At 36.5% G+C, this 18,912-nt stretch overlaps 1 pseudogene; it reads left to right on the top strand.

Moving 5' to 3' along the window:
- The first annotated feature begins 6,987 nt into the window (after positions 1–6,987).
- Positions 6,988–8,952, top strand: LOC149179276 (arogenate dehydrogenase 2, chloroplastic-like; annotated as a pseudogene).
- The last annotated feature ends 9,960 nt before the right edge of the window (positions 8,953–18,912 follow it).

Genomic DNA, 18,912 nt, shown 5'->3' with positions numbered 1-18,912 from the left:
TAAAGAATGGATCATGTACCATGCTATGTAGGTGTCCAGAGGTGGTTTCTTTATGATAACAACAGTGATGAAAACATAGAAGTGGTAGCTAAACAACGTAATGCATTTTCTGATGACAAGACACCAATTTATTGTATCTATTTGATAATGGGCATTATTTTCTGAACGGGTTAATACACACCATCGCATTGACTTAATTGTATCTGGTTTGAATCAATTATGGGCAAAATTGTTATGAAACCAGCTCAAGAAAAGATAGAAAAGAAATATCAACGCCTTAGAATTCAGCCTCTTCGAGGGGGCAACCTCCTTTACATTACATAAATGAACAATTCTTGGATGATACAAATGACAAAACCTCCTTTCTATATATAGGAGTCTAAGGAGTCACAATATAATCCAGCCGACCTAACAATAATAATATAAAGCCACAAAAATAACAATAGAGGGATTCTATGGGGCACAAAAATAACAATATGTGGGTAATAGGGGCACAACAATATAAATAAGGGGTATAACTACAATAGTAATGGGGTAATCACTAGTATTATAGGGACCCAACATGCCCCTCTCCTTCAAAAAAGTGTTGTCCTCAACGCTTGAGCAGTTCTGGATACTTCTGCATAAAATTCTCATCCTCCCATGTGGAATCTTCAGTGGATAAGTTCTTCCACTTGATAAGATACTCTGAAATTGATCGATTTCGTAGCTGTCGAGTTCTTGTTTCTGTGACTGCTTCCGGTTCCAATATAATTTTTCCTTCCTCGTCAAGTTCTGGCAATATTGTTTGAACTGGGAGCTTGTCGCCTATAACCTTCTTTAAACATGAAACATGGAAAACTGGGTGCAATCGAGAAGCTGCAGGAAGCTCCAATTTGTATGCCATAGTACCAATCTTTTCCAACACCTTGTACGGACCATAATACTTTGGTGATAATTTATTATCCTTCTTAGCTTGCTTTAGGGACATTTGCTTATATGGTTGTAGCCGTAGGAATACCCAATCACCTACATCAAAACTTCTTTCACTGCGATGTTGATCTGCCTGTTGTTTCATTCTATTTTGTGCCAACACGAGGTTATCCTTTAAGAGTTGGAGGACTTGTTGTTGATGTTCGATGTGATGTTCCACTGCCTGAACCTTAGAATTTTCTCTTAAATATGATGTGATTGATGGTGGTTGATACCCATAAAGTGCCATAAATGGGGTCATTTTTGTTGCTGTATGGAAGGAAGTGTTATACCACCATTCAGCCAGAGGCAACCATTTGACCCATTGTGTCTGTTTATCAGATACAAAGCAACGAAGATATCCTTCCAAACATTTGTTTACTATCTCAGTTTGCCCATCAGATTGAGGATGATAAGATGAGCTATGAGCTAACTGAGTACCAAGACAAGAAAATAATTCTGTCCAAAAATTTCCAGTGAAAATGGGATCTCTGTCACTTACAATAATCTTTGGGTTTCCATGTAGCTTTTGAACTGTTTCCATAAATGCAGTAGAAACTGTACTGGCTTTAAATGGATGTGATAATGCACAAAAGTGTGCATACTTGGTAAGTCTGTCAACTACCACCATGATGACACTCTTTCCCTCAGACTTGGGTAAACCTGTGATAAAATCCATTGAAACCTCCTCCCAACGTTGGCTTGGAATGGATAAAGGTTGTAATAGACCCGGTGTCTTAATTGTTTCAACTTTATTTTGTTGGCAAACCAAACATTCCGCCACAAACTTTTGAATATCTGATTTAAGGCCATCCCAAAAAAATTCCTTCTTAACCCTGTGGTAAGTTTTTAAAAATCCTGAGTGCCCTCCTAAGGGAGAAGTGTGCAATTCCATAAGAATCTTTTGTTTTAGCTGGGAATTCTTACAGAGGTATAAGCGATCTTTGTACCATAACGAATCATTTTGCCAGCTAAATGTATCAGAAGTACTGGAATCTTGTTGTAGCTTTCGAATAAGTGCCCACACTTCTTCGTCATTCTTCCATTCCTCCTTTGCTTCATTTATCCAATCTGGTTGGATAATAGAAATGGCACACAACAATGCTTCCACATCCTCATCCTTTCTTGAGAGTGCATCTGCCACCACATTTTGCTTCCCTTTTTTGTAGATGATTTCAAAGTCATAACCCAACATCTTTGTGACCCACTTTTGTTGCTCTTCAGAGGATAATCTTTGTTCTAAAAAGTATTTAAGGCTATCATGATCCGTTTTTACCTTGAAGTGTCTTCCCATTAGGTAGGGTCGCCATTTCTTAAGTGCATGGAGTATTGCCAACATTTCCTTCTCATAAATAGCTTTGCTTAAAAACTTTCCCTTGATTGGACGACTTTCAAAAGCAATGGGTCTTTCATCTTGCATTAGAACAACACCAATTCCATTTCCTGAAGCATCACATTCCACAATAAAGGTTTTTGTGAAGTCCGGTGTAGCTAAGACTGTGCTTGGCACATTGCCTCCTTAAGATGTTTAAAGGCCTTTGTTGCTTCCGGAGTCCATGAAAATGAATCTTTCTTCAATAATGTTGTTAGAGGTGCTGCTATTCTCCCATAATTCTTAACAAACTTGCGATAATACCCTGTCAACCCAAGAAATCCTCGCAGATGCTTTATGGATGTGGGGATTTTCCATTCCTTAATGGCTTTAATTTTGCTAGGGTCTACCTTAACTCCTTCATGAGATACAATATGACCCAAATATTCCACCTCCTGGACTCCAAAGAAACATTTGGATCTTTTTGCATATAATTGTTTCTCCTCCAATAGTTGTAGCACCTTGTCAACATGTTCAACATGATCCTTCCAAGACTTGCTGTAGATTAGTATATCATCAAAAAATACTAACACAAATTTTCTAAGGAATGGTTTGAAAATTGAATTCATCAAACCTTGAAATGTTGAAGGTGCATTGGTAAGGCCAAAAGGCATGACCAAAAATTCATAATGACCCTCATGAGTTCTAAATGCCGTTTTCGGAATGTCTTCAATCTTCATTCTGATTTGATGATATCCCGAACGAAGATCCAACTTGGTGAAGTAAATTGATCCATGCAATTCATCCAGTAATTCATCAATGACAGGAATGGGGAACTTATCTTTAATAGTGAGCTTGTTGAGCTCCCTATAATCTGGACACATGCGCCATGATCCATCCTTCTTGTGCACCAATACTACTAGAGCTGAGAAAGAACTTTGACTCGGTTGAATTATACCAGCCTCTAGCATTTCTGCAACCATACGTTCAATTTCACTTTTTTGGACATATGGATATCTGTACGGCCTGATGTTTGGAGGAACACTTCCTGGAATCAGATGAATAGCATGATCATGATCACGCATAGGTGGGAGACCTTTGGGAGTCTCAAATACCTTGGAATGATTGTCCAGGACTTTTTGGAGATCTGGAGAAATAGATGATTCCAATGTGGAAACATCTAGCGAACATAATTGTGCAATTACACCTCTTTGCTCCTTTTTTAGAAGCTTTGTCATGCCATTAGAGCTGATTATCTTTCCTGGTTTCCCTGCAATACCCCTTAATTCAACTTCCTTTCCTTCCACAGAAAATTTCATGAAAAGTTCTTGAAAATTAAAAGCTATTGTACCCAAGGATTGTAGCCATTGGACTCCTAGTACAACATCAGCACCTCCCATTGGAATGGAAAGCATTGGGCTAGTCAATACATATTCTCCCATGGATAGCTTGATATTATGGCACTTTCCAGAACAATTTATTGTTCCTCCATTTGCAATCATCACTTGACACTCTGGTGCTGGATATAGGAAGCAATTCAATTCTTTTGCTACCCTACAATGAATAAAATTGTGGGTGCTTCCTGAATCAATCAACACTATTACCTTTTTCTTCTTGATTTGTCCTTCTATCTTGATGGTTTGAGGAGTGGTAATTCCCACCAATGCATTACAAGATATGGTCGGATTTATTTGTTCTTCATCTAGGCTTTGTTCCTAGAATATATCCTCTTCTTTTGACCTTTCTTGCTCCTTTTCTTCTTCCTCTTCACAATCTATGTAGAATAATTTCTTCTCAGCACACTTATGACCTTTTGTGTATTTGCTATCACAATTGTAACAAAGCCCTTTTGCTCTTTTTTCTTCCAATTGTTGTGGTGTCAACCTTGTAGGTTGTGGAAGACTATGGGCAACAACACTTCCGTCTTTATAGTTGTGAATGGTATGCTTCCTAGTTGCCATAATTTTGCTTTCCATTTTTCTTGCTAACCTGAATGCCTTCTCTAATGAATCAGGTTCCCAAAGGCGCACATCATGTTGGATATTATCCTTTAAAGACCCTATGAACACATCAATCCTATGCTCCTCTAGAATATCTTTTACCCTTATGTTCAATTTTTGGAACTCCTCAATGTGCTCCATTATTGAACCCTTTTGTTTGAGACTTATCAATTGGCTAAAAAAAGTGTTGCTTTTTGTATCCTCATAATGTGCTATCAATTCTTCCATAAAAATTGCCCAAGTGATAAACTGTTTACGAGAAAAAAGCCATTGATACCATACAAACTGATTTGGTTCCAAATATAAAGTTTCCATACGTACCTTTTGTGTGTTTTGCACATTATTGAGATCGAAGAATTGCTCCATCTGTAATATCCATGTGGCGGGATCCTTGCCATCAAACTTCCTCATATCGATTTTTGGAACAGGGTGAGCCTTCGATTCAACATTAGAGTCTATGGAATCATGATTAACATTTCTTTTGTTCTCATCATGAGTTTCCTTTAGTACTCTTTCACCCTTAGTGACTATTTCTTGTAGCAACTTATCCATCTTATCATCCATGCCATCAATTTTAGCGTCCATGCCATTCACCTTAGCTTCCATGCCATCCATCTTAGCTTCTACGCTTTTCTTTAAACCATCCATCTTAGCTTCTACATCTTTCCTTAAACCATCCATTTTAGATTCTGTTGCTTTTTGTGCAAGTGACACTCGTTGCACTTGTTCTTGTAATTTTGATATATCATATAGCATTTCTTCTTCTTCTTCATGAGTCATGCTAGAGCTTTCAGGCTCCTTACTAGGTGTTTGCATTTTCTTTCCTCGGGGCATCAGTTACCGATAATAATTCTCTAATATGCCCTTTGAATTCCTTCAAAATAAATTTTCAAACCAAGCTTAAGCAAAAATTAAAGAAAATCTACACACCTTTTTTCACTTTGTAGGAGCTCGATATTGCCTCCGATGTATCTCTGTACTTTCTGATTATCTAGTTCTGAATTTGTGACCTGTAGTATCCCTCTGTGTCCTCTTTCCAATGCCACAATTCTGACCCAAATTGGATTCTCCAAGGAAGAGTTATGCGAAATCTCCCACAGTGACTTGATTATAGACTAGTTCCGTAGAGTGAACTTGTACGACGTGCCACATGTCACTGTTTCAACCTTTGACTCTGAAAAATATATAAAAGAAAACTAAAGTCCGTCCTCTTTCTGCACCCTTTTACGAAATTTCAATCCGATGCTCAGAAAGAAAGTTATGACGATTTTCCCCAGGTCACCTATTTTGAGTGTAATTCAGGAGTCTGCAAAAAGACCAACTTCCTCAGATCATATCTCCGAAAATATCGCGCGAAAAACTCTGAAATTTGGACCCAAGTTTCAGCGCGATTTCTTCTCAAATGGGTTTTTTTGCGACTTCTGAAACGTCACAGAAAAAAAAGTTATAGTGAAAATGCCACGATGACCTGTTTGGAGCAGCGAAACCCTAGAATCCAAGGCTCTGATACCAAATGTTATGAAACCAGCTCAAGAAAAGATAGAAAAGAAAGATCAACGCCTTAGAATTCAGCCTCTTCGAGGGGGCAACCTCCTTTACATTACATAAATGAACAATTCTTGGATGATACAAATGACAAAACCTCCTTTCTATATATAGGAGTCTAAGGAGTCACAATATAATCCAGCCGACCTAACAATAATAATATAAAGCCACAAAAATAATAATAGAGGGATTCTATGGGGCACAGAAATAACAATATGTGGGTAATAGGGGCACAACAATATAAATAAGGGGTATAACTACAATAGTAATGGGGTAATCACTAATATTATAGGGACCCAACAAAAATAAACCCCCCTCTAAAATCTGAATAGAGTATACGAAAGGCCTGACTTCAATATACTGGGTTCTGAAAGAGCTGGGTCCCCAACTGAAAAAATGAGCAATTTTTAGACACTTTAATTCTATGTATCGGATTTGTAATGGCATCACTTCTCCAAGTCTTGTTTGAATCAGTTGTGGGAAAAATAATTCCACCACCAAATTCTCAACACGCTAATCTAGAACTATGTAAACTCTTAAGTAGTACAAAATCTACCAACCAATTCCTATCTGGACAGCTCTGCATAACTTTCAGAATCTATTTGAGAAGAACAACCTTGCTTCCCAAGTACAACATCAGACTCAGGTATCCTCATTTAATGTTTATGCGTGGTAGATATGCGAAATGGAAGCATCCAAGAAGATTCATGAAAGATACTGCAATTTTCTGATATTTTGTATCTCTGCATCAGCCTGAGATGCTTCTTTAGAAGCACCAGCTACAGTTTCTAATTCAGGGAGGATGCAGTTTGGCTGTTTGGGAGGGCACCCACAGTTTGTTTCCTCCTTCTTTTTACTTCCACCTTCCTCCGCACAGAATGCAATGTTGTATTCTTATTGTTTCTGGATAGAGGGATTACTACTACCATTAAAAATAGACACCCAACTTTTGTCTTTAACATTGCCAAACATGTCTTGAGGTAAAGCATTTTTTCTCAAAATGTGTTACTTTACATTAAGAGATTTTTTACAAAAGAACACTGGAAAGCTCTTCTTGTGTCAAGTCCTCTTCATCATGGCCTGGAACTCATTTCTTTTTTTTCTTTAGCTATAGCCTCATCTTTGTGTTGGTGCCCAATAGGGATCCTCCCCAGTGAAGAATACACAGTTTCTATAAGGATGCCCAATCTTGAGAAGTGCTGCTATTTGGTCACTATCCCTGTTTGTAGAAATATCTATAACAGGGTAAATCAGTTCCAGTTGTGTCCCTATCTTTAGTTCCAATCAATAATTGAATATCTGCATATTCAGGCTTATTCAAAATAGGATAAATCAAAGTTGATTTCCATAGCTTTGGCCCATCTAGATTGAAGAAATACCTAGATGGTGGTCTGATAGCAGGTTACACCTGCAGGTTGAAGAGAATGGAGAGGCATAAATCTAGCATTCTATTATCTGCATTGAACCAAAGCCTGATAAAAGTAGTCCATCATTTTCATCTCAGACATAATTATCATTACATGAACCTTCTCAGAGGATTTGCAGTGTTCTTGAGGTGATATATCTATGTCCATCTATTCTAGCGACACAGTCTGTGTTGAGGTCATTTCCAACTCAAAGACATAAGAGAAACACATTTTTTGCAGATGTAATTTCTGTCAAAGAGTTTGCCGCAATCTATTTTTATAGGTATTACCTCCAGAATTTTGTATATTGTGCATCCATCCTATGTTTGAGCTTGAGAGCAGGAAAGTTGGGTGGAATGACCTTCCTTTTGTTTATGACAAGGTTAGAGTTGGCCAAGGAGAAAGAGTAGAACGTTGTTGTAAGTTTTTGGATATATTTGCAAAATAAGGATGTAGGATGGTTGAGATGTCATGTGCTGAACATGATCGCCATGCTGCTGAAAGTTAATTTAAAAACTACAAGTATTACCTCTAGAATTTCGTATATTGTGCATCCATCCTATGTTTGGGCTCGAGAGCGGGAAGTTTGGGTGGAGTGGCCTTCCTTTTGTTTGTGACTAAGGTTAGAGTTGGCCAAGAAGAAAGAGTAGAATGTTGTTATAAGTTTTTCGATATATTTGCAAAATAAAGATGCAAGATGGTTGAGATGTCATGCGCTGAACATGATCGCCATGCTGCTGAAAGTCAATTTAAAACCTAGACTGTGGGAAGGATGTTATCCAAGTCGAACTTAGAATCTACTCCAATTAATATTAAAAGCTATGAAACATTGCTCAAAATTGTTGACAACACTTGTGGAAATAGCTTTGATCTTTATTATGGTTTATTTATGTATAATAACAATGCAACATAATAGTAGGAGAGATTGGAAATGGCTTTCGATGCTTTAAAGAAACAGTTTGTAGGGCAGTTGCACGAAATAGTTAGAAAACAATTATTTGAAGGGATTGGTAGTGAGAAAGTTTCTCAACAAACTTCAACATTTGCTGAAATGCAAAATTCTCCACAATTCAAATAATTCTTCTGATAAGAAAAAAATACATGAACTGTCTAATGTCGTTAAGGGGCTATCTGATGTAGTTAATAAAGTTCAATAGGGATTTATAATTTCTATCTGCTCCTCGCCACTTCTTGGAGGTATTTAGACTGCAACATTTTTAGAGATTTCTTTCACAATGCTTTGTATCTTTTGTTTATTACGCCGTAAGGCGTTTCCCTCTGAAATGAACTCCCCCAAATGCCTTTCTGTCCTAATAGTAGCTGTTAGATTTTTTGTTAGACGATTGAACAAAAATCCGCCGTCTGATTTAATAAAAAATGTTTTAAAACATTAAAAAACCTTAAAAAACGTTTCACTTTCCACTTGACATCTGTGCGTCGAGCTTCCGGGAGAGTTCATGGAGTTTATGGTTGTTTCTATTTATAGTTTCGTGGAGTTTATGCTTGTTTCAGTTTATGGGCTCCAATTTCTGTTTGTATAGTCGAATCGGCATTGGCAATGGCATCCACCGTATCCTCATGCCCCCAAAACCCTTCTGAAACTGAAATCGGGATAGAAATCACGCAAACTGGTGAAAGGAAACCGCGATACGACTCCACTAGCGTTCAAACCTGGAGAGATGACGTTTCTCGTGTTGCAGAAATAAAGGGTTTCGATCTAGACGCATATAATGGGTGAGATCTCAACCCTCCCCTCTCAGTTTTGTAGTACTTCACACTGATTAGATATACATAGGTTAATGTTGATAACCCAGATAGCGATGACAAGAGCTCTCAAATATCATGCTACAAAAGCTGGAGTCACCAGCTACTTCAGCACTGCGTGAAGAAGCTTTGCCACAATACAGCTTATCGTGGCATTGTTATGAAGAAGTTGCAACTTCTTGCTAGTAAAGGTGGTTTGGTGGAGCGATTTTTGAGGAGGGTGCGATTACCAAACCTTAGATGGCTTCGCTGGAATAAATGCCTTTGGTTTTCTCTGCCTTCTTGGATACCTATGAAGAACCTTAGGGTTTTAGAAGTGCGGGGGAAGAAATTGAAATCATTGTGGCAATCGGCAATTTAAAGTATGTGTTTATTCGTTATTTATTTCGCACAGTAGGATCTGCAACGAATTTAAATGGTTTTGCAGAAGCTAATCGTCGAATTCTTTTTTATGATTAAAACCCTGGAACATTTTGCAGGCACCTTTGTTGTTGTGACAGTTAGTTATTTCTTCTCCCTTTCAAAGTTACCAAAATCAATAGGGCACCTTAAGCACCTCGAACTGATTGTCCTCCATAAGATTAATCTTAAAACTTTGTTGGATGAATTTTGTCATTTGGTGTTGTTGAAACGATTGGAGTTAACAAGTTGCCCAAATCTAAAGTCACTGCCAGATTCCTTTGGGTGCTTAATAAGCTTGGATTACATCGATCTGTCTCACTCTTCTCATTTGCAGGTGCTTCCAAAGTCTTTTGGTAATTTAATAAACCTAAAAGACATAGGTCTGTCTCACTCCCTACAGTTGTAGATGCTTCCAGGTTCTTTTGGTAATTTAATTCGTCTTCAATATCTTGATTTGAGTTGGTGCTATAATTTAACCGTCTCTAGCGAAACACTGGGAAACATTAGCACACTTGAATGTTTAGATGTTTCCTATTGTAATAACATTGAAATATTACCTCCGCAAATAGCATATCAAAAGTACCTAAAAAAATTAAATTACTGCATTAAATGGGTAATATGCATTAAATTACCCAATCCATGATGAGGAGGGGTCCTTCGCATCCAAGCATCCATATTCATAAGACCGTCTTTCATAAGATCCTGGCTCAACGCATCAAAGTGCCCAATGACCTAATCAAGATGCCAAAATCAGGGTCCTCACAGTTCCCTCTGCTCATCGTGCTCGCCAAGACATAGGATCAGCCATGCAAATCCTTCTTCCAATGTGTTCTTCATGAGGCATCTTGAGAGATACCATACCTCTGATTTTATGTTCATACAGGCTGCTACAAGGGTCTACTCCAAAGTGCGTCGCACTTCTTCTATCTTCCAAACTTCCAAGGGTACTGTCACCGTTATCCAATGGTGCCAACACAAAGAAGTTTCATACTTTTCTTGGATGAACTTTATTTGCTTCAGCTACTAGACAAAAATAGGATCACATGGAGGGCTGCCACTAAACCTTCTCAACAAAATCACATCAACTGCTAGATAATGACATTATGGAGGGTTTTTACTATTCTTCAAAAATCATTTTCAGATTGATGTCTAAAGGGACCATCCCTTCTCATAACTGCATCCTCTATTTTTATTTGCTTCTGGGCACCTCTTATGAAGGTTTCAAAGACATGAATATATATTCCTTATTGATTTGCAAGTTGGCTTGAATGGAGCAGGCTTTTAACACTATATATATATATATATATATATATATATATATATATATATATATATATATATATATGCCAAGTCCTTATCACTGTTACAAGCGCCCATATATATATATATATATATATATATATATATATATATATATATATATATATACATATACATATACATATACATATACATATACATATACATATACATATACATATATGGGCGCTTGTAACAGTGATAAGGACTTGGCCTCTTCTTCAATACACAAAATAAGGTTCCTTGATTTTACTAATATAGATGACATAGGATGCCCATTGATTGTCTTTTCAAGGCTTGCAAATATATGCATACAAAATCTCAACTTCCTTAAATTATGAAGGGCCTTAGAACTGTCCTTTAAAAGATTCTCCGCTTCCTTATAAATATGTGGAATGAGAAGTCCACCACCTTTCTTCTTTTATAACCCGGAGATCAAGAAATCATAGCCCCAATGACCTATACTGGTCGGCCAAATTCACAGAGCATGATAGTATATACCAGTGCTTTATGTGACATAGGCTTCTTGGCCTTATTACAAGCACAAGGAATAAGTAGGCATCTTCTTAGATAAAACAATCAACATTAACAAAACTTTTTCTCTTCAATAACTCAGAGAACAAAGAGGCATGAATAGGTCGGATTCACTATCTGAATTGAAGAGCGAGAGAGAATATAAGACAAAGTTCACCGAGCCATAACATTTTTGCCTCCATACCACAAGATCGAGAACAGAGTAATCCTTTCTCCAAGGTTGGCTTCATGAAATGACCTTTGGCATATTCTTGTGTTCTTGCACTTTTCTTGGCCTCTTAGGAGAATAAAGTTCTTTTCAAAAGACTTATCCAAAAGCGTACTTATGCCCAGAATGTAAAAGAGAGATAGCTCCATTGCATAGCAGACCTTTATTGTTTCTTGTGCTCAGAACAATAGGAACACTTGGCTCCTTCTTAATGGTTTAGAGAACTAGGCCAACAACTTGGTTATTCATTGCTCCATAGGAATCTCTTTAATTCATTGATCAAATCCAAATAAATATATGTATCCCTAGAGTCACTTATTTGATCCTCAACAAATTTGCTTGTTGGACATCTTTTTTTACAAGAGTTGAATTTATGTGAGCATCGGTGACTGGATGGAAGGACTTCTAGCTTCAGAATTCTGATGCAGAGGTGCCAAAGGGATCAGATCTTCAAACATACTGTTGACTGCTTTATCCAATGAGAAGCTTGGACTCAGATCAACAAATTCTTAAAACAAAACTCTTCATTGACTTCTTATCATGACACGTGGTTTAGCTACTAAAGGAGGACTTTAGCATCTTCAGATTTGATTAATGGCCTTCATGAGCTATTTAGCCCAGCTCTTACATATACCTAGACTTATATTATTTTTTGAGACCTCTCATGTTTTCTAAGGCTTGCAACAAGATACTTCAAATACATTACCAGTCCACTGCTTCATCTCTTGAGATTGCATTCCTCCTCTTGCTTGGGCTTGACCTCAGCTAGCTCTAATACCATGTTAATTTTTTAGTTAACATGTTCTTTGCTTAGGTCAGAGGTCAGTTACTTCATTAATCCATTAGCCCATTATTAATTCCATTAATCCATTAGCAATCACGTTGAAAATTATCACATGACAGTAACTGATGAAAAAACATCAAACATAAATGCAAAAGACAAGCCAAGACAAGAGGACACCATGATTTAGCCTTAAAGCTAGGGAAAACCCTGACAAGGGGGAAAACCCACAGATCTTTTCTTCTTGATAATATCAAATGTTCACAGAGAGAGAAATCCATAAGTACAATGATACATTAGTCAAACTCAATATTATTGACTTGCCATAGATGATCCCAATCAAATGTCCAAAAGTCAAAGTCACATATGCAGAAGTCAACAATAGTCAAAGCTATCCTAGCCAGTCAGCAGTCAACGGTTAACAGCTCAGTCAAATCAGCCCAATCTATTTAGTAAAAGGAGAGAGAAATTCACCCTCTCTAGGGAGTCAAAATGCAGTCAAGGCAACCTTCAAAAGTCTGGTCAAAACTTGGTCAACAGTCTGCGGTTAAACCTGCCTCAGAGTTGTGGTCAAACACCTCAGTTTGTGCTCGGTTCCTCTGCTCACAAGTGCAGCCTAGCTGGCAGAGTAATAATCCATCCAGGTCGCAGTCAAACAGTTGGTCAAAGTGCCTGGTCAATGTTGCTCTGTGTACTAGAAAAGTCAACCATAGAAAATCACAGGAAATCCGTCCTCCAAAAATTTGCACGTATGGGAGAGAGATAGTTTCTCAAAGAAAGTCGAATCCATCATGAGAGGAAAGAGAAAATCATGTGTGTTGATGCCAAAATGGAGTGAACTCATCTTATATTTAAAAAATTCAATGTGGGTCAAAGGTCATGTCTTTTGGGCTTCATGAGCCTACATGACTGTGGGGCTAACCTTGACCAAAACCAACATTGTGGGCTTGACTTCAAATATAAATTTCTGCCTATCAGAATCCATCGTGCTTTAGGTAAAAATTGGTCCTCTTGAGAAGAGGAATCCAATGCCATCATCATCTCATACAAAGGAGCCGTCCATAATGGAATTTGACCTTAGTTGACCATTTTTAACAATTGCCTATATAGAACATCTAGTTAAAAGACTAATTTTACTCTCAATAAACATTGGACAAAAACTTCTCTTGATCCAGTTTGAATCTGGTAGTATCAAACAAAATTTTCATTCCATAGATGAAACAACTTTTGTATTGCACAAGAGTTCAGATTTTTTGTCGAGAGGTATGTTCATGACACCTCACTTACAAACTAGTTTGTTGTAAAGTTCATCTTAACAATGATTGATTCACTCAAACGAAATAAAGTGGGCAATAGATCCACATACACATCCTACACACATGGACACATACATAAATATTGTGGGAAGGACAGGAAGATGTGCTGACCTGACTTGAAAAAGAAATTGTTTCAAACCAATGTTGTCAGACTTAACCTCTTCTAAGACTCGGCTTGGCTGTGACTCAGGAAGACTCAGCAGAATCTTTCACACTTGGCAAAGAGAAAAAAAAATACTCAAAATATGTGTTGGCAAGTTTCAAAGGAGTCTGGCAAGTGGGGATTATGACAGAAGAGTGTCTAGGAGTTAATCTTTTCAGCGGCGACTCAGTGGACTTGGAAAGATTCAGGAGTCCGAAAAGAGTCTGACAACATTGTTTTGAACAAGCATCAGTCACAGTAAAAAAGAAAATGAATAGACAAAAATCAACACTCTTAATAGAAAGGATACATGTGTAGAGTTCTATTTAAGAGTTCAAGGCTAGACTCCAATATAAAAGTAAATTCTGTTTGCTGCTGGAAACTGTAAAGTAGACAAACAACAAGCTAAGTATTTTATTTAGCTGAACCTGAAATGCTTTGAAAATGCTCAAACGTTAAAATCAGTCAAATTCATGCCATTGGTCTTCGACCTAATTTCATACATAAGCATGCTAGGAAACCACACTCCTCTATAAAATTATACAAGTTGTAAGACGATTATATAAACAATCATAGATTGAAACAATTTCGAGCAAAGGAAATGTTATTTCAATATATTGGCCCTGTTCAAGTTTTGAATGATTTAGAAATTAGCAGGTCTATTAGATAATGGTGGTAGGAAATTTGCACTTATTTTCTGTCAAACCTGGTAGCTGATAAAAGATGAGAAACAACTTAATCACACACATGTTGGCAAAGGCCTAATACTAAGAAGGCAGGTAGAAGTGGATGATTAAGATTGTTTATAGGTTTAGCCAACAGTTTATTGGTAACATGCTTAGTTTGAACTTTTGGTGATATTGTTTCATCACATAGGCTGACTACGGTTTGGTGAATTGTTACTGGAAATATACTTAAATCAAGATAAAATATAGGTGGTAATACCTAGTTGAATGGAGAGTCCCAGTATATTGGCCCTTTGAGGATTATTACTTGACCAATTTGTTGCCTTAGTCTGCTGAGTACATTTTTTTTGTTTTTGTTGGTTGGTTGTTGTTGTAGTTGGTAAATTGTATAGGTGATTTTCATTCACATGCTTATTGGAATAGCTGGCTCTTGAATAGGGTAGTCATGTAGTTGAGTATGTGAGAGGGGTTTGTAGAACGCATTATCTAATGAACTCTTATGTAGAGGCAAAAAGTCTCACTCATAGACTGATCAACTTACTAGAACTACTACTGCACTTTCTTCATCAACAGAAGCCACTTGAAAATGCTTGAAAATGAACTCTCTATAAGGGCCATTGTCAATAAAAATATTTGTAGTGGAGGGGGTTTCTACATGTTGACCAACCATGTAAATTGGATCTTATAAATTATAATTCTTGTTTTCTAGCCTTCTATTTCTGTAGATATCAATTTTGTAGTTGATGACATACTTTTTATAAATAAATTTCCATGGCTATTACGGTTCACTTAAGAGCCAATCTCTTGCAAAGTTCAGAATTGAATTCATGTGTAACTGCCTTTGATTTAGGGAATGATCTAGAAAAAACTTTAGTGCCTAACATGACTGTGATAATCACAACCATAAATGCAGCTTGGGCAGAAGAAAACAGTGTACTACATTTGTACATGTAGAGCCTTCAAATAGTTATTGAATCATGTTCTCCTCGTTGTAGTGGACCAGGGGTCATTTAATCGTTGCCAACATATTCATCACACTGCTATATTTTGCTGAAAGAAATATCTGATTTCAATGAATCTGCCTTTGCATACCAAGACTGGCATGAATGGTAAAATTCAATGAATTTGCCTCTGCCTGCCACTAGAAGTTGTTGGATGAAAATATTTGTTTTAAAGGCAAGAAATGGAATGGTTTTTTTGTTATTTGGATTACCAAAATAAATGGCTTATTTAAGATAGCTTATAAATGGAGGCATAAGTTCTGAGGATCTCATGGTGTTATTTCAATATATTGGCCCTATTCAAGTTTTGAATGATTCAGAAATTAGTAGATCTGTTAGATAATGGAGGCAGGAAATTTGCACTTCTTTTCTGTCAAACCTGGTAGCTGATAAAGGATGAGAAACAGTTTAATCACACACATGTTGGTAAAAACATAATACTAAGAAGGCAGGTAGAAGTGGATGATTAAGATTGTTTATAGATTTAGCCAACAATTTTATTGGTAACATGTGTAGTTTGAACTTTTGGTGATATTGTTTCATCACATAGGCTGACTACAGTTTGGTGAATTGTTATTGGAAATATACTTAAATCAAGATAAAATATAGGTGGTAATACCTAGTTGAGGAGAGTCCCAGTATATTGGCCCTTTTGAGGATTATTACTTGACCAGTTTGTTGCCTTAGTCTGTTGAGTACATTTTTTTTTTGTTGGTTGGTTATTGTTGTAATTGGTAAATTGTATAGGTGATTTTCATTCACATGCTTATTGGAATAGCTGGCTTATTGAATAGGGCAGTCATGTAGTTGAGTATGTGAGAGGGGTTTGTAGAACACATTATCTAATGAACTCTTATGTAGAGGCAAAAAGTCTCACTCATAGCCTACTTAGGGCTTCAAATGGGAATTTCTTTTATACACTGATCAACTTACTAGAACTACTGCTGCACTTTCTTCATCCACAGAAGCCACTTGAAAATGCTTGAAAATAAACTCTCTGTAAGGGCCATTGTCAATAAAAATATTTGCAGTGGAGGCCCTCAGCCCAACAACCATTTTAGCCAGCCTTGGAAGGCAAATAGTTGAGTTCAAACATGATGAAAATTTAATTCCATGTATACAAAAGCATGTATTAGGTGTTGATAATGGCTAGAAATATGAACTAAAGATGTATATACCTCCTTCTGTACAAAAATGAACAGAAGAGGAAAAGGTATAAGGTTCACCTCGAATTTTCTTGCAAGTTCAATCCATTGTAGGATGTGAAAGGAAGTGTCATAATGCTAAGAGCGAAAAAGAGGGGAAGGAAGAAACTAATAATTTCAGAAATTTTAGCTTTCTATCCGTACCTTGATTTGTTCTAATAAAATAAATATTAATTGTTTGACGGCATCCAGGGAGCTATCTGGTAATAATAATAATATTATGATTAGTATAATAATAATAATAACAACAATGGAAAGGTGGGGAAGGAAGAAACTAATAATTTCATAAATTTGGACCTTTTATCCTAGCTTTATTTGTTCTTCAGATCCAACTAATATTTTGTAGATCCAACTTATGGTGAACCAGAAGCTTGAAAGCCAATTGCAAGTCATTCATCCAACAACGATCTATAAGCATGCCATAGTATTATGTCTCTGCATATTCACAATAGTGATTCCATTGTCATATTATTATTCCCCACTTGGACAGAGCGATGACACAAAGGGTTTCTACATGTTGACCAACCATGTAAATTGGATCTTATAAATTAAAATTCTTGTTTTCTAGCCTTCTATTTCTGTAGATATCAATTGTGTAGTTGAAGGCATACTTTTTATAAATGCTTCCACAACCTATTATTATTTACAAAATATTCATTTGCAGAATACACATAACTAATTATTGCAATTGTAACTCATTATCATCCACCCTTGCTTTCAACAATGTCCATTTACATGCCCCTATTCTTCCCCACTCTATACATGTCTCTATTCTTCCCCACTCTATGCTATTCTTCCCCACTCTATGCCTTAGGCGTTTCCTTTGCAACATAAGATGCAAATGCTAGTTAAAAATCTATTATTTCATTGTATCTCTGTGTTCTGTTTAAGTATTTCATTTCGTTATTCTTTCGTTGTATCTTTGTGTTCTGTTTAAATAAATATAAATCACTTTAATGGCGGAATGTAGAACGCTTGCGCTTCTTTTCCTTTTTTAAAGATCTAGCCAGATTCTCGACAATATAATTGATTTCAATGGATATTCTATTGGCGTAAATATTGGTTTGGGCACGATACTGCAATAATCATATCGTATAGAACTCGTTTGACATGTAGGATGTTAGTAACAGTTGGATTCCACTTTGGTTAATGACAGTCCTCGCGTTTGAGAATAAAATTGATTAATGTTGGTGATCCGGAAAAGCTGCTGTCTTTTAATGATATAACTACTTCTCCGAATCTTTGATCTGTCATAGTGACCACAAATACTATATTCATCCGAAAGTGATCTCACCGCTTCAAAGTTATCATCGCACAATCTTTCATTGACATTTGAGAAGCAGTTGTTTATAACGTGATTTTTTGAAAGTATTCTTGGCGGGTTTTTTGGTGAAAATTTGACAGCAATTTATTTGAATCGTAAGTTTGATAGCTAGTTTCTGCACAATCAAAGCGTCCCAGGAGTTTTTCAGAGTGCTGAATCTGAATATACAATTAAAAAACCATTTTAACTGCAACAAATCATGATTTAATCTCAATTTCTTCCGCCAAATTCCGTTACCGAAATCTCCAAAAAAATCACATTATAAACAACTCCATTTGAAAATGCATAACTGTTTCTCTTTCTACAGACACATTTTTTCTTCTATTTGGTTGGTGGTTGTTGTTTGGTGGGTGAGAGCGATATGTGTGACAGGTCATAGCTATAGTAAATTTCATAAACAGATATCAATGATTGACTAATCCACAATTTTTGTATTTTATGTTGGCCACGTGGATGGTCAAATGGACCAGTGGCCTGGAAAGTTACAGTGTTATGGAAGATCGTGGTCACAATCATGGTGAGGTGGATTGGACATTAAAATTCATTCAATACGATATTGTTAATCCGTTTTGGTCAAATGTCCAACGTGGAATGCGAGTGTTGATGCCACTGAAATGTGTAAAGGAAGTATGACATGGATTGCATGGGCAAAGTCTCATTACGTGCATGTAGACCTGCACGATATAAAAACCACTCTTCATTGCTTTATTCCACCAACTTCTCAACATTTTGATTTGTCAAACGTTTGATCCATGATGGGTAAAACACATATATGATAACAAAGTGTGTAATATAACTTGTGAAAAGGCGGAAATAAAATACAACATGGTTTGAATTATTTCACTGATAAATGTAATAATATATAACATGACATATACAAACTATAATGATATAATTCTTGTATTCACTGATATATTAATTGGTTCGAGACAATATTATTTTAATGTTTATATCTATATATATTTCATCTAATATATATTATTTTAATTTTATATTTACAAGGAATTTATTTATATGGTATTATATTTACATAATA

Source organism: Pinus tabuliformis, chromosome 4_1, assembly GCF_031772625.1.
Source record: "Pinus tabuliformis cultivar Carrire ecotype Pingquan chromosome 4_1, CPIR1, whole genome shotgun sequence".
NCBI lineage: Eukaryota > Viridiplantae > Streptophyta > Pinopsida > Pinales > Pinaceae > Pinus > Pinus tabuliformis.
Note: the sequence above shows the minus strand (reverse complement) of the source record. Positions and strands in the feature narration are given on the sequence as shown.